Raw genomic sequence first — 17,780 nt, 5'->3', positions numbered from 1 at the left:
CAAACTCCTGGGGTCTGACCCATTCAATAATGAGTGCCTGGGAGTATTCTGGGATTAATAAATACCTGGTCTTTCTCCAAAGCAGCTCAGAGTGCATCACGTGTATCTTCTCATTTGCCAGTGTCACATCTTGTAAAGAAAGGAGGTAGGGACTATTATTCCTGTTTTACAGCTAGAAAATGGAGGCAAAGAGATGGCGGTGCCTTTCCTGTCACAGTTGCCTTCCACTTCCCAGCTTTATTCTCTCGTCACTAGCTTATGGTTTGGGGACCAGGGAGGGGGGGGTGGTGGTGGTGGTGGTGACATTATGATACAACACTTGTGTAGTGTACTTCCCTTGTTTCTCAAGTTGTAGGTGGCAAGTCCAGCCACTGCAGAGCACAGATGTTTGACATCATGGAGTGTGACATTGCAGCTCACCCTTATTCGTTCGTAAGAAGGTGGGTACGTTATAATGTTCTGAACATAAGTAGAAGTGCAATAAATACTTGCTGGATTCTATTCACAGAATTTGGGGCAGAGTCAGCTTTTTACTTTATTATGGTCCTTCCTAAGTGATCCTTTCTGTAGAAGTGTGACATTTTATGTATGTTTAAGAAATTGTGTTAAAAACAAGCACAAAGTGGTGGAAGGGTGGAAGGAAAGTCAGTGGTTTGCCTTGAATCATCTTGTAAGAACTGACCTGGCCCTTTTAAAAAATATGTTATTTCATCATCGAGACCCAGCCCCTGGTACAGAAGGGCGGCATGATACTGCGGAGTACACTGGGAAGCTTGACAGCATGCAGGTAGAAGGTTCTTGATAAAGCTCCAAGAGGACTATTTGGTGATTCTTTTCCAAGGCCCTGGGAGTCAACAATACTGGACAACAGGTATCTGCGGGCCTGGCAGGTAGCCCCTCCTCTACTCACCTGGGAGTCTGTTGCTTTTCATGTTGCCATGATACTCAAACTGGTTGATTCAGTCAGTTCCAGAAAGAAAGATTAAACCAGATTATTGGCATCCAAGATGGAAACCAGAACATTGAGCGGCCAGTCTCACTGGCAAAGTGTAGGCACAGCCTTTATGCACCTAAGCATCATGTTGGAAAACCTTTAGGAAGAGACAATACGGAGATGTTGGCGTCCATTCCCATCCTGTGTTCGCATGCTTCCTCCCAAACAAAACACAACAAACAAGACAAAGGAGTGTGTCCTTTCTATCTTTCTGTGTGCTTCTCAACTGAGAAAACAGAAGGTCTGTTCACATCTGCATGCTCCAACATGATGTCGGAAATTTGCCATGAAGTATAAACTCATACCATTCTAGACTACAAACCAAACAAAATCTCAGCACTCAGGATCGGAGGGGTCCGTAGGCCTGCAAGAATCCAGGGTTTTGGTCTTCTTAGTTCTGATAAGAGTGCTTAGACAGAGGGAACAGTCTGGAAAGATGACCTGTCTTGTTCACAGCTGTTTCTCCAGTGCCTATCCAAGACCTGGCATAGTGCCAGACACATAGTAACTGCTCAATAAGCACTTGTTGAGTGAATAAAGGAATAAATTGAAAGCAAGCCAAGCCCTAGCTTTAGGTGACACCAGTCTTATGCATGGATGGAGGTCAACAACAGTGTGGGCAGGTTTATGAAGCTGGACGGTTACCAGAATTTGGAACCTGCGAGGCATAACATGAAGGTCCCAAAGCCAGAGAGAACACAAGGTTACTGGGAGAGAACTAGTAGGTGCTGAGTCTCAGCAGTGTCCCCAGCAGGTGTAGGAGTTGGCCTAGGAAGACTGGTCTTGGGGGCCAGAGAGAAGCAGGGGCAGCGCCCCAGCTGGTGGCTCAGAGCAAGCCTGGAGGGAGGGATGTGCCCACAGCCCAAACTGCCTTCATTTGAAAGAATAGCTGTCTGCTTGGGCCTAAGACTGGGAAAAAAGAGCTGAGCCATATGTCCTTAGTAAATCAGTGCATGGCCCTATTAGAAAAAGTGCCTGAGTGATTGATTAGAAAGTAACCAGCCAGCCCCTGCATATTGCTTTACTTGTGCACTGCAAGTTTGTTTAATGTCAAAATGTACCAAAATCCACCCTGATCCTTCCACTTCCATTTTTCTTCAAAGAAATATTTGACAAATGCATGTACTGTAACCATTGGGGAAGAGAGGAAAGTAAGAAATTTTCTTAAGGGCTAGGACTGCAAAGTAAAGCATCAGCTCCAACAGAAAACATCCCCTTTTATGGAAACTATGTTATAGTAAACAACGATGAAAATGTTTATGAGTACTTGCAGGCTGTTCTATCATGATAGATTCTTCAGTTCACATAGATCTTTCTTCTAAACACTTTAGACACCTAGCGAACGGGGAAACAGAGGCACCAGAACCATGGGTTGAGAATCTTTGGAATGCAGTGAAGTAAGACCATATCTGCATGTCTAGACTTTTTTCTTTTTCTGACTTGTCTGTTCACTAAGAGTAACAACGTAGAAAAAGCCTGCTGTAAGAAGTAATTTCAGTGGTTTCTCATTTCTTCAAATGGCATTGACTATAACTCTGAATAAGACGAAATCCTCAAATAGCTTTAGTTATTTACATCAGCAAACTGGTGTCTCAGCACAAACACATCCAGATATTTACATTTTTAAAGAGATTAATCAGCAAATAGCTACTAAAATTATACTTTGGGTAATTGTGACTTATTTGAAAAGCTAATATAAAATCTTTTAAGCTTTATTAAAAATTAATTGAAAAATACAGAAATCAATAGCTTTCTTTCATACCAGCAATGATTACTTATAAGCGATAATAGAAAAATTCCATTCAAAATAACCCAAAATATGAAATACCTAGGAAGAATCTTAACAAGAGATGTATGGGACTCTATGAGGAGAATAAGAAAATTTTTCAGAGGAAAATAACAGGAAACTTGAATAAATGAAGAAATACCATGCTCCTGGGCAGGAAGATTGAATGTTTTGATGCTGTCAATTCTCCCCAAATTAGTTTAATGAAATTTCAATCAAAATCCCAATGGGACACTTTTGGAACCTGACAGAGTGATTCTAATATTTATTTGGAAGAATAAAGAGGTGAGAATAGCCAAGAAAGTTTTGAAAAGGCAAAGAGGAAAATTTGATCTGCCAGATATTACAACATGTTATCCAGCTAGAGTAGCGAAAATAGTGTGATACTAGGCAAGAATGGGTAAAGAGAAATGGATAGCCTTGAAATCAGCCATAATGTGGATGATACTTCAGCATTTGATTTAAATTTAATTTGATTAAATACTTTAGCATTTGATTTAAATCCAAGGGGAAAGACTAGATTAGTAAAAAATGGTGCTGGAACAGTCAAGTATTGGGAAAAACAGAAAGTTGTGTTATCTCAAGCTATACACTTAAATCAATTCTAGATTAACTAAAGAGATAAATATTAAAAATCTAATCATTCATACAGATTACCTGTATAAATAGAACTGATTCACAAATATGGAAAACATCAAAAGAAAAATTAAAAGGAAGCTATAGTATGAAAATATTTACCACAAATATGATGAATTGAATTAATTTTCTTAATATACAAAAAACTTATATAAACTATTAGAAACCCACTAAAAAATAAAAATTTCATGAACAGAAAATTGGTACAAAAAGTACAAATTCATAATCGATGTTAAAAAATGCTCAACCATACTGGTGATCCAAGAAATGCAAATTAAAACAGTATACCATTTTTGGCTTATTAAATAAGCAGTGATTAAAATGTAACTCTTATTCAGAGTTGGTGAGTATGAAGTGAAACAGGCAGTTTTATACACTTCTGTTAAAAGTATAAATTGGCACAATCTTTGTGGAGAACAATTTAGCAATATCTATTCAGAGCCTTCAACATTCCTCTTTGTTCTTGTGATTCCAAATGCAGAAGTCTACTGTAACAAAATATTCAGAAATTTGGACAAAGATCCAGATCAAAGAACTATTTGTAATAATGTGAAATTGGAAAAACTTAAATGTTCAAAACATGATTCACTTGTTGGATCATGAAGGAACAGAAGTAATCTATCCAGGGGAGGGAAGAGGAAGGAGGGAATTCTAGGGAAAGGAGAATATGGGAAATATTAGCGGTGTGTGAAAGTTCACTGTGTGGCCAATTTGGAGACTGTCATGATGTGGGGCAAGGAGCAAAGGTAGGAGGAGATAAGGCTCAGAAACTCTTATGTAGTGGTCTATCTCCTTCATGAGAATTTAAAGTGTAAGGATTCTGTGTTGGTCATCTTTATATCCTCTCAAGTTCCTATTAGGTGCTTAATAAATGTCTGTTAGGTGATAAATAGATTTCTTTCAGATGTTGAGTGTTGAGAAGTTGAGTTGTGGTGTTACTCCATAGCCTGTGCAGATCCAGCAAAGTTTCTTGGAAAGAAAATTAATAAAGACCCTTCCTAAGCAACTCGATTGATTCATTTTTACAACATGCATTAAATATGTTAAAACAACCTTATTTGGACTTCAGTCAGCAGGGGGTGCACCAATGCTGGAAATTCTAATCTTAATAAAGAATAACGCTTGTTTATTAATCATATGGTTCGTCATCTCAGTTACTATCTGTTTCCTCTGTGCCCCTGCCTCTCCCTGCTCTCCACCCTTCACAACTTTTCATTTCTCACTACCACACACACACACCACTGGTAGATAAGTAATGTGTCAAAAGCACCAGTTACAAAACTGGGTTTTAAAAAGAGTTAATTTAATATTGTTATTTATTACAGTTTTTAAAGGCAAGTGTGACATTTTAAAGAAATTGGTGCTATATGGAGAGGAGTTTAAATTGTGCTTATCATTTACTCAGGACAAATTCTCCATCAGAATAGGTGAGAAAGTACTAGAAAAAATGGAGGTGATATTTTAATGGTCCATTTGGACCCTAGTATTATAATTGGAACAAGAATAATAGTGACCTTTAGAGAAAGGATATTTCATAAAGAGTTCGTTAAAAAGAAGGACTTGGCTTTTGGAATATTATTTCCTCAAAGTTCTTCATGAAACAGAATTAATAAAATGCCATGGTGTATTGAAATTTCAAAAAAGGACAGAAAACGGTGGATTTGTGTAGAAGAATTGAGGGAAAAGTAAAATGAGGTTTATATATGGTATTTTTGGTACCAAAACGAAATTGAATGGCATATTTAAAATTTGAAGATGATAGCTAAAAATACTGTACCAGAATAATAAGTCTTGGGATCAAAACATGAGAAATAGGAACCAGCATTTGACGGAAGACAAATGAACAGTTATAGAATTCAAGAAAGCACAACCTGAATAAGAAAACTGAGCTACTTGTGGTGGTGGGGAGTTTGGAAACTTGGAGATGCTTAAATTTCATTAGATAATCCTGTGCTCTTTTGGAATGATGATATAGGGAGCACCAGGGATCTTCTCCCTTTCATTCCTTTAAAATGCTTATAAAGGGGCTTAAAACAAAGAAAAATATCATCTATGAAAATAATCACTTTGGTGAATCAAATACCATCTAATGTTTTAAAACTTTTGTAGAAGGAAAAAGCATGAAACTAAAATAAAAAGAAACACATGATTTGGAACTCCCACTAAAAGGCGAAGATGCTCAAAAGGGATTCTAAAAGATATTTCAACATTGTTTCAACTGCTCATGAATAACATACTTATAAGAAGTCACACAGACAACCTAAAATTAAAAGTTTCTACAAAGATATAGCAATGATAATAAGTATAGGAAAGCAAAGGCTGCAATAATAATACCAAATAATTCAGGGTAAAACATATTAAGTGAAATAAATTGGTGGTTATACAAAGATAAACACAGTACATACTTAAGATATAATAATTGTGAATTTATATGCACCAAGTAACATAGCAACAAAACACACAAAGCAAAGAATGTAATAACTTCAAGTAAAAACCAATGAAAATTCAGTTATAGGGGAGCATTGAATTCCTTATACTCAAAACTACAGCAAGTAAAGTAGACAAAATTCTGTAGTCTATGAATGAGATATACTTTCTTTAGAATTACTCACAGAACACTTACCAATCTTATCACTTGTTAGTTTACATAAAATTAAATTAATAAACTTCACCAGAGGTTTTATAGGCTACAGTCTAACTGAAATACACCTAAAACTTGAAATTAAAAGCCTTAAGAATAAACAAACAACATTGCAAATTACTCTGATTTTTAAAAATAATCTACTAGAGAACAACTAGGATAAAGAGAAAATCAAGAACTCAATAAAAGACAATTTAGAAAATAACAATAATAATACACTACATATCAAAATCAATGCTTAGAGAAAATGTCAATAAAAGCTTTAAATGTTTTATTGTTAAAATTAAAAAGAGAAAGTAAATAAATTTTTCAACTTAATACCTCAGAGAAGAAAAAATCAATGAAAGAAATGAGAAGGTAAAGTCATAAATTGGAAAGCGAAAAATAAACAGTCATCAACAGCAAGAGCTGATTCCTTGAAACTTTAGTAATATAGACACACTTCTGATAAGTCTAATCAAGAAAAACCAAAGAACACATAAAAAAATAGAAATTAGAAAGGAAATAGAAACTCTATTGAAATAAAAATTATAAGAAATAAATATCTGTAGGTAAGCTACTGTATTTGTAATTCTCAAAGAAATGGGTAATTTCATACAAAATAAAAATTCCTAAAGTTGATGCAAGACAAAGAAAATTTTTATAGATTAATCAGAAGGGAAAAAAATCAGACAGTCATCAAAGAACTATTACAATTCCAAGAAAAAGGCTCTGAATCTGAGTGAATTTTAAGAGTATTTTAAGAAATAGATAATACTGTGTTACAAAGAGTGTTTCTGACAGAGAAACACTTAATACACTACTGATAAGGATAAGCACCCCAAATAACTAGTTAATGTCATGAATATCGATGGGAAAATCTTAAATAAAACCCATCAAAAGGGCATTGGTTACAAAGTAAAATGTATCCCTGAAATGCAAGGATGGTTTAATTATAAAATCTTATAATACATCGATGAATTAAATGAAAATCTATATATGGTTATTTCCATGGATGCTGAAAAGTAATTTGAAAAAATTCAACGTGTATTCCATCTACACATTTTTTAAGAACTAGAAGTATACTTTCCTAATATATTACGAAATTGTTTTTTTAAAATCAAGACACAATGTTATTATCAATGGACAACCCTAGAGACTTTTCTTTAAAAGCAGAATGAAATTAAGATGCTGCCTTAATTTAATACTGTTTTGGAATGTCTGTTCAATAAATTAAGAACCAGAATTAAGACATAAGAATTATACATATTGGGCCCATAGAGACAAAATATTCAATTTCAGGTGATAAAAAGTATAAATAAACCTGCTCTCTCTCTCTCTCTAGAGAGAAGAAATGTCTAAAATCAATAGTATTCCTGTATACCATCAATAACATCTCATTAATTGTAACAAGAAAATTATGAGTTTATTATTTAGCAAAAACTTAAGGGATAGATTTATGAAAAACAATGAAAAATTTACCGGAAAGTACAAAGGAAGACAATGGAACGTAGAGCAATGTTGTGTTCTAGAAGAGAATAAATTTTTTTTTAAAGATTTTATTTATTTATTTTCCCCCCACAAAGCCCCAGTTCATAGTTGTATGTCATAGTTGCACATCCCTCTAGTTGCTGCATGTGGGACGCGGCCTCAGCATGGCCGGACAAGCGGTATGTCGGTGCGCGCCCAGGATCTGAACCCAGGCCGCCAGCAGCGGAGTGCGCACACTTAACCGCTGAGCCATGGGGCCGGCCCTGGAAGAGAATAAATTTTTTAAGGATTGGAATTCTCCCCAAGTCCAATTAAAATCCCTGGAAGACATTAAACAGAACAAACAAATGAAAATAGCTGAAGTAAATAATTATAAAATTCATTAGAAAAGAATGACCAGAGGAAAACACAAACAATTTAAATCAGTGGAGACTAGCCCAACGGGCAGAGGTGGATTTACCATGAAGCTAATGAGGCTTGCGCTTCTGGCTCTCACCGTGTGGATCCTCCAATGTCCTGCGAGGAGCTTTAGCAACGTGTTCTCACGGTCATGTTTCTGGAAATTTTACCAAAGTAAATATTTCTCTATGAACCCTCACGCCCCAAATGTATAAGCTCCAGATGCCACAATATCTGATTCTACCATGGCAGATGTAAAATTATGATAAATCTACAATAACTAAAAGGTTACCCAAGTAGTGTAGAAAAAAAATCAATAGAATAGAGAAAAAGCTAGAAATAAATCCATTGACATGTAAAATTTAACTATATGAGAAAGTGTCACAAAAATGTGGTGATAGAATGAATAATTTTAATACATAGTATTGATTAAAAGTCTGGATGATGTTTAAAATATTAACAACAGTGTGGTGTGGGCACCACGTGCTGAGAGGTGAGAGCAGATTCTGGCCATTTCCTCCAGGTGCCACTGTACGGGTAGGTGTGAATTTAATCCAACTCTGGCTTAAATTAGGAAATTGGGAAATACACTTCAGGTTTGTATTCTAACTATATTGAACTCCAGATGAATTAGTACATTAAATATAAGAGATTTGACTCTAACCAGATATTTGGAAGAGTGATAAAACTTTCTAAGGACTGAAGCAATAGAAGAAACCAAACATTTGACTAACTAGACTGTATACCACTTTAATAAAATGAAAGCGAACAAAATCAAAAAGGAAACAACTATTTGGCAAAAAATGTGGGAATCAAATGTGACAAAGGATTAATATTTAAAGAAGCCACTTCAATATATACCATTAAAATGGAGCTTCCAATAAACAGAGAGACAAAGTTTGTAAGTGGACAATGTGCACAAAAGCAAAGAGTAAACAAACATTTGAAAAAGTGTTGGACTTCCATATGAATTAAAGAAACCCTAAGTAAGACAGCAATAGGTGCTATTAAACAGTTCATATTATCAAAAATATTTAAAAACAGAATATCTGTTGCTGGTAAGGCTGTAGTTACACTGGTCTGTTATGTGTGTTACAGGTAATAATAATAATACAAGGAACAAAAGAAATATGTTGGCAATTTAAAAACAGAATAATAAAACCGTTTCTGCCTTTTGACCCCATAATCCCACATATGAGAAAAAGCATAGTCCCTAGAAGAGGATATGAAATTTTGAGTTGGAAATTCTAGGTTTGAATTCTGATTTAATACTTACAAGCTGAGTGATCACAGGAGAATTGTTTAATTTCTCTCTGATCCTCAGTTTCCTCATTTGCAAGGTTGGGGTTATCACATGTACCTCTGAGGGTTCCAGGGAGGGTTATATGCAATATTGTGCAAGTGCACTAAAAGCGCTGTGCTTCCATGGCACTTTGCACCTTTGTCCATGAGCCTCAGCTTACTTTATCTGTAACATGGGGATAATAATACCTGTCTCACAAGCTTGTTGGGATAAGGAGAGCAGATAATGCATTCATTCATAAGTTCGTTCACTCAGCCACCAGAGTCCTGTAGTTACAGGGAGCTGACCTAGGTGCTGGCCACACTGGCGTGAACAAGGCAAGCCCAACAACCATTCCATGTCCAAACAGAGCTCAGAGTCCAGGGATGGGTCTGTCCTATGGCGATCATGCCTCAGGCCTCAACAAACACAAACACGCTATAATTAGTCAGCAGTTCTGCAGACCACACTCAGTGCTCCTCAAGGAACATTTCACATTTGTATTCCTTTTTTGTGCCCTCTGCATAGAACATGAGCTCAAATTAATATTCCATCTGTTTATGCATGCGTAAATGTTTACAGGAGGGTAATTTGTTTTAATGAGTAATCAGAAGTCACCTAAATGTCCAATACAAGAGGAGTGGCTAAGCAAATGGTGGTGTAATTACTTAGCAGAAGAGTTTGCATCCATTAAAATGGAGAATTATGAGGATCATGAAAGACATGGAAAATATTTGATATAATATTACACGGGGAACAAGAGCAGAGTACAAAAGGGCTTGTACTTCACAATTATAATTATATGTCCAAAGTGGAAGAGGATATTGAAAAATAAGCAGTTTTATTATAGTTCTGGATGAAGTTTTAAAATTCCTTTAATGATTTGAAAATACTATATTAGCAATAAAATAACGATAACAACGAGAAAGAAAATGGCTGCTGTGCAGAGAGAAGAATAGGTGATTTTATTTAATTTTTTTTGAAATATAACTTACAAAGAGTAAAGTGCACTTAAGTGTGCACTCAATGAGTTTTTACGTGTGTATACACCTGCTTAACCTCCACCCAGATCAATTTATAGAACATTAAAAATGGGAAAAATAGTTTTGGTGTACAGTGTTGTGAGGGTAGAAAACTAACAGACAGTGTTATTTTGCAGAAAGATATCACTGTGTTACTAATGGGAAGATAAAATGCTACAATGTATAACATCAGCAAAGAGTCTAGAGCCGATTTTTAGATGGAGTTCAGAAGTTGACAGATTTTCCAAGGCACACAATGGGAGCAGACTTTCCTTTTACACTAAAAGGTCCAAATGGAAGAAAATCACTTTAGAATGATTACATATAATATGCATAGCTACAAATCTGACACCACCAAAATAATATGCATAACCTCAGTTCTCCTTTCAGCAGGATAAACAAAGCAACATAGAAAAATCTGGCTGGAAATGTGATTCTCTAATGCTACTCCCCAATTTGGGACTGGGAAAAAGGAGGCACGTCAAAGAAGCAATTTGGAAACAGGAAGGCTATGCCTGTCCTTTTTCTCGCCCTAGTCCTTCCCTCTGCTTTTCTCCAAACGGGGAATACACATTTATATATTCCTCTCACAGCCATCCTAACTCCCAAACCACAAACACTGACGCCTTCTGTGATTTCACAGTGTTTTCTTTTCGGTGGGTAATTTATCTGGGGTGTTGCTTGGCTGTTTTATCTTTCTCTACACGGCCTCTTAAATTGCTTCGGCAGATCCTAACCTCTGGAGACAGGAGACAGGCACGAAGCTTTAAGCCGGACCTAGCAAGGCCCGGCGTCGTGTGGGCGTTGAATGAATGCTACATGATGGCAAGATGAGTCACTGAGATTTAGGGGGAGAGTGTGGAGGAGGGTGAAAATGAAAAGGGCTCTGAGGCAGCGGGAGATGTACGCAGGTCAGGAATCATGACGTCAGGCCCGAAGCCAGTCTTTAAAAATAGTGAGACTTCTCTGTGAATCAAAATGATTCTATGGGGGAAAACCCCCATGGATGAGGGAAGGTTATATTGTTTCGTAAAAGTAATTCATACTCGACCTCAAGACAAGCAAAAGTTGCAAATCAAAATAGACTAAGAAGTGCTTTAAGTATTCAGGAACTCATCAGAAACAGTTGGAGTGAACTTACCATGTTCTGTACAGTAACAACGAAAGAAAATTATTAGAGAATAGTGAATAACGACAATACCTGGGTCCTCCACTTACTGCAGTAACCTGGGCAGGTGGGATTACCAGTTTCTGCTTTATGACAGATAACATGTCTCTGGTGGATCCTTACTAGCAATAATTCAGGGTTGGGGTATCAATGAGTATAGATGACAGAGCCTTCATTGCTGAAGCTGTCAGAGTTAACCCCAAAGAAAAAAGGATCTGAATGTTTTATGATTGCATAACATGCCCAAACTTGAATTGCCTGGGTGGTTTATTCCTATATGCCTTGCACGCCAGATTCAATCTAACTTCAGCAGTACCAGCTTTAATTAATTTAACTGGCTTTCTTCTTTTGATGGAAAATAGAAATATATTAGTTAACTACTCCAAATACCCCCCTCTCCCCCTCCAAGGAAAGTCTTTCTGAATTCCATGTGATGAGGTGAATAAATTCTTTAGTGAAGATTGTATACAAGTATATAATCACAAAAATAATATTCAAACAACAGCACCAAAGCTGGACACAGAGCTGGCATCTAATAAATAGCAAATAACTAGGCAGACCACATCAGTAGTTCTAAATTCAAAAATTAATTCTGTAACAGTCATAATAAAAACAATTACCTGTCGGCATTAGGTTTTTTTGTTTTCTTTTGGTGATTCACATTCTTGTGGTAATAGAGGTAAAAATAGGATTTACTTCCTGAATCAAAATGTTCTATTTATGAAAATCAAGCAAGGCCAATAATTAATAACTGTAGTTCTTTAAAGTATAGTTTTAAATTTTAGCCTTTTTATAAAATTAGCTCTAATTTTTTAAATGATAAATGGTACAGGAGGCTAGAGGGCCTATTTTTTCTTAAATAACCTGAAGCAACTTAGTAACAAAAACAAGTGAATTTCGGTTTCTGTTGTTAATCTTTATATATAATCAAGCTGTTGCCATAAATTGTGAGATGAAGGTGGAAATGCTGGTTTTAATAAGGCACATGTGATTTTTCATGTTTCGTTTCTTCTACATTTTATCCATATGACAAAACATCAGTGTAGGGGTAAATATTACACTAGCAAAGGGATACACAAAATAAGCTCGTTTTAGTTTACCTTTTATTTTTTCCCCATTGCACTTAGTACTGTCATGAGCTGCAAATGAGGGACAGCTGCAAGTATCAATTTGTGCTGTTGGATACAGTTCTAACAATTTATATCAATAAAGGCTAATAACAAATGGTTGCAGGGAAAATCCATCCAGAGACAGAGGAACAAATACATAAAGGAAAACTGATTTATGACTACACAATGATAAAAGCATGAAACATAAAAAACTTTAAGTTGCATTAAATTTTTTCAAGAAAATTATGTAGAAATCAAGAAAAGTAAAGAATCTAACTGTATAATTGTACGTTATGACTCTAATTCACTAATTACCACCAAGCTAATTTATAGTGGTCTAGGGAGATGAAAAAGATAATTGTTTCTTCAAATGAAATCACATGACTTCTCAGAGGGAAAGCCACATTCTGTGTCACACTGTAGAAGAGACAATCACTGTCCTTTTCTTCTAAAAGGATTCAAAAGAATAGAACATATTTATGATAAATAGGCAGCTATTATGTTGAAACAATCTGGAGTCTGCAGTGACTTAGAATGGTTTAAAAACGAAATATTTTTAAGAATAACCTTCTGTCCTTTCCAAACTATTCTGGACCATTAATTCTATATACTAGATGAAAAATTTCAAACTTTAATATTGCTAAAGTATACATAACAAGGATATTGGTTCAGAATAAATAACAAGTTAAATACCCTACCTGTACAACAGAATAATGCTTTTACCTTCATGGTTATAAAATATTAGTCAAAAATATTTTTAAAGACATGTTTTAGAAGAAAACAACAATGCAGAAACTCTGCAATGTATTGTCCACAATGTCTGGCATATAACAAAAAGTCACCTGACATAAGAAGAAACAAGAAATGCAATTGATAAGCAAGAAGATCAAAGAATCAACAGAAGCAGACACAGAGATTATCCAGGTATTGGAGTGAGCAAAAACGTACTTCAAAATAACTATGACTAATATGCTAAAGAAAATAGAGGCAAATGTGGACCAAATGGATGAAAAGATGTAGTAATTAAAAATGAATTAGAATATATCAAAATGCTTATAGCACTGGCTACAATCTCAACACAGTGTCAACTTGCAGTGGTCATAATGGTCATCCCTTGCTTGCTCCCAACCTTAGGAATGATGTCAGCTAAAGGGTTTTGCAGCCGTACCCCTAACCTCTGGGCTCTGTACTATCTGTAAGTTATACCTCAATAAAAAAAGAAAAAGAAAATAAATATCTTAGGAGATATTTTTATTTGGTTGTTAAACTGTTCCAAAAGGGTCTAACCTCTATCTTTTGCTTAAAAAAATGCTAAAATGCTCAATCTAATCTCTTTTTGCTTGCTGAGAACTGAAGTTTTAGGACTCTGATGGTCTCCCTTAATTATTACTGACATCAGCTGTAAAACAATTGCTTGGAAACCTCAAAACTGATATAAAATTATTCTGATCAAGATATTTATATTGAAATGCTATTGTTTCAAAATTTGGCAGTTGATTTCTGGTCTCACCACGATGCCAAATACGATAAAGGTTAAATATTCAATGACCTATCCATGTGGATCAATTAACATGGAATTGTTAAAATCTTTACTATGTGTCCAGGCTGTTACATATGTCAGCAGCCAGTTTAGTAACTGTCGTGATGGAAAGTAGGGGAAAGAGCCTGGGCTGAGGGCATCAGTCAGTGACAATCTGACTCCATGTCCATTCTCTCTGACCCCAGACTGGAACCCAGAGGAAGCTAAACGCTTTCAAACCCAGACAGCGGTGTGTCTTCATCTCTCACCCCTGTAGCCCAAGAAACAATGACACTCTTCGTTTATTGCTTTCATTGGAGACTCTACACAGGATATCAAACTTGCAAAAATATTTTTCACATAATAGATTTCTGACGGCCATTTCATCCCTTGTTTCAATTTCCTGTTCATTCCAGACACTGCTGTCCAGGAGCAGCATTTAAATTGAAGATATCATGCATTTACCCCCAAAACATTTGCAGCTACCTGACAGGAAACATGATGGCCCATTCTTTGAACCCGAGCAGGGTGTTTGTTTCCTTGGTTTCAATTCTGTCTCCAGTGTCTCAATTTTCTGAGCATTCAGAGGCTTCTACTGACTGGTTCTCCCTGCTTAAAAGGTTGTCAGGGGTGCTGCAGGCCTAGGATGCTGACTCTCTGTAAATTGTTTTGCTGTCGGACTACAGACACGGATTAGATTCTGCTTCCTGATTTGCCACAGGCATGTTTTGGAGTTGATATACCTCCGCATACAGAAATCCTGTGGGAAGGATGTGTACTGATGCTCTCAAGTGCAAGTGGACAAACTGTGGCCTGAGGGCTAAATCTAGCCAGCTGCCTGTTTTTGTACAGTCCACGAGCTAAGAATGGTTGCTATATTTTGAATTGGTTAGAAAAAAAATCAAAAGAAGGATAATACTTTGTGAGACATGAAAATTATATGAAATTCAAATTTTGTTGTCCATAAAGTTTTATTGGAACGGAGCCATGCCCACTCATTTGCATACCGTCTATGGCTACTTTCATGTGGTAATCTGTTGCACAGTGGAGTAGTTGTCTCAGAGACCATGTGATCTGCAAAGCCTAAAATATTTACTATCTGGCCCTTCACAGAAGAAGTTTGCCCATTGTTATGGATTAAATTATGCCCCTCCCCAAAAAAGTTGAAGTCATAATCCCCAGTACCTGTGAATGTGACCTTATTTGTAAATAGGGTTTTTGTAGATGATCAAGGTAAGATGAGGTCACTGAGATGAGTCCTAAACCAATATGTCCTTATAAAATGGGGAAGTTTGGATGTGGACACACGCACACACATAGGGAGGAGGCCATGTGAAGATGAACGCAGAGATGACGCTTCTACAAGCCAGGGCATACCAGAGATTGCCAGCCAAGCACAGGAAGCTAGAGGAGAGGCTTGGCACAGATCCTTCCCTAGAGCCCTCAGAGGGAGCACGGCCTGCCAACATCTTCATCTTGGACTTCTAGCCTCCAGGACTGTGAGAAAATAAATTTCTGTTATTTAAGCACCTACTTTGTGGTACTTTCTTACGGCAGCTCTGGCAAACTAATACATCTACTCCCAACCTAAAGTGAGAAAGCAAAAACATTATCCACTGAAAGGTGCTCATGCCCTCTTCAGATCGTTGAGTTCTTAGGAGCGTCTGATCTCAACAAATGCCACAGGTATTTCTTCCCTTTCCTCCAAAGGCACCTGAGGAAAGACCACTGGGAGTGACGGGACTCCGTCCTGGTCGGGGGACTCTCTCAGGGATGGCTTTCTACCCTCCATGCACTCTCAAACTCCCCACGTGTGACATGCACCTTATTTTTCCCAATAACAAATGAATCAAGAACTGTCAGTTAAACTCCCACCTCAACCAACTTCTCATAGCCTCCTATTCAAAAATTATAACTTTTACAAAGAGGCATTCTTTTAAGAGATAAAACAAGAAGGGCTGCATCTGATTTTCTTTCTACCAATATTTTCGAGAACATTCACCAGTGAAAGTGCCCAGTAGAATCCCAGAATATAGGGAAACTTTCAGCTTTTCATTTTAGTATTCCAAATAATAAAATGAAGAAATAAGTATTTTGGGCTCTTTTAAAAAACGTTTTAAGGAACCAAATCTGCTTTCAAAAGAGGTTTCAGTTAAAATATTCGATGAAAGCAAATTACCATTGAGAATTAACAATAAATTCTCCTGACCTATGTTCTACAATTAGTTATTTACAGTTTTTAAAAATGCCTGATCGTTTGCAGAAGTCATTCCAATACAGGTATAAGCTGTGAATATAACACGAGATGAACATCTTGACGTGCATAACAGATCAGCTAAGGGGTGATTATTTACTTTAATAATGGGGCTTTGGGATTCTTTTGTAAATGATTTGGTTTTTAAACGTTTGATTGCACATTGTCTTAGAGCACATCTATTTCAAAAAAACAAAGCTCCAATTCCAAATCAAACAAATGATTTACTGAGAAGTTTCTAGATGCCCAATTCTAATTCTGGTGCCATGGGAAAAAAAATATACTGAGACATAAACTTTGACCTCAATGAATTTATGGAATTCATTTTTAGTCTGCTTGCAAAGATTAGAAAATTATACAGTTAAGGGCTAAATGGATGGAAAGATTTATACGTGCAGTGGATGTTCGGAGCAGACAAAAGTCCTTGCAGCTGTCATAAAACCACAGGGGAGGAGATGGACATTAATTCAGCCGCACCTCAAAGAGGGAGTGTGGTCTGGATAGACATAAAGAGGATGGAGAAAGGATTCCATGTGGGTCCACACAGAGCAACTGCCAGAGCCCGCTGTGCTGGGAGCACTGACCGTAAGGTTCCTTGCTCGACAGTCAGCTTCCTGAGAGCAGGAGCTGTGTCGTGTCCACTTTCCTGCGAGTGCCTAGCGCTAGGCTCGATGCCGACTTGGGGCTCAACACTGCTGACTGATTGAATTAACGATAGTGAGAAGCCTGGCAAAATAAAAATAAATGACACAGCTGGAATGCATGGGAAGTCCCCAAAACATAAATAGGTTATATCCCCAAATGTTATTTATAAAGGTTTTGGGCTCAGAATTCATTTCTACAGAAAATATGATAAACAGTGGTCAGCTTCCTGCAATAGCTGATCCACAGAATTTATTTAATCTTGTAATATAAAGGGAATATGTATTTATAATTACAAAGGAAGCAGTAGAAACAATGTTGTTACAATGGAACCACATTTAATGAGGTCATGAATCTCAAAGCATTGTTGGAGCCATTCTAGGGATCTCTACGGCTATGTCCACACGGAAGCACATGCCATGTTGATTCAGGAAGAGAGAATAAAGGAGAAAACTGATACAGTTGAGGAAAGCTTGTGAAAGTTCAAGGCCATTAAAAAGGATGTTCAATTTGTCAGTATAGGAGTAGCAAATCAGAGTGGAACTCATTTCTTACTCATCTGTCCCTAGCTCCTGAATTGAATAGACCAAAATGCAATTCAAACTGGCTTAAACAAGGTGAATGGGGCTCCTATCACAAAAAGTCAGCAGATCTTACTTTCAGGTGTGGCTAGGTTCAGGGACTCTGACATGGTATCAGAGAGGTCAGTTTCTCTTTACCTCTTGGTTCTGCGGATATCTCTATTAGTCTCATTCTCAATCTGTGCTCTCCACATTGTGGCAAAAATGGCCCCTGGCAATTTCAGGCCTTATCCTTCCAGCTCAGCTGCCTCAACTGATGGTAACAGTGCAGAGCCAC

The sequence above is a fragment of the Diceros bicornis genome, chromosome 19 (genome assembly GCF_020826845.1).
Source record: "Diceros bicornis minor isolate mBicDic1 chromosome 19, mDicBic1.mat.cur, whole genome shotgun sequence".
NCBI classification, from domain to species: Eukaryota; Metazoa; Chordata; class Mammalia; order Perissodactyla; family Rhinocerotidae; genus Diceros; species Diceros bicornis.
Note: the sequence above shows the minus strand (reverse complement) of the source record.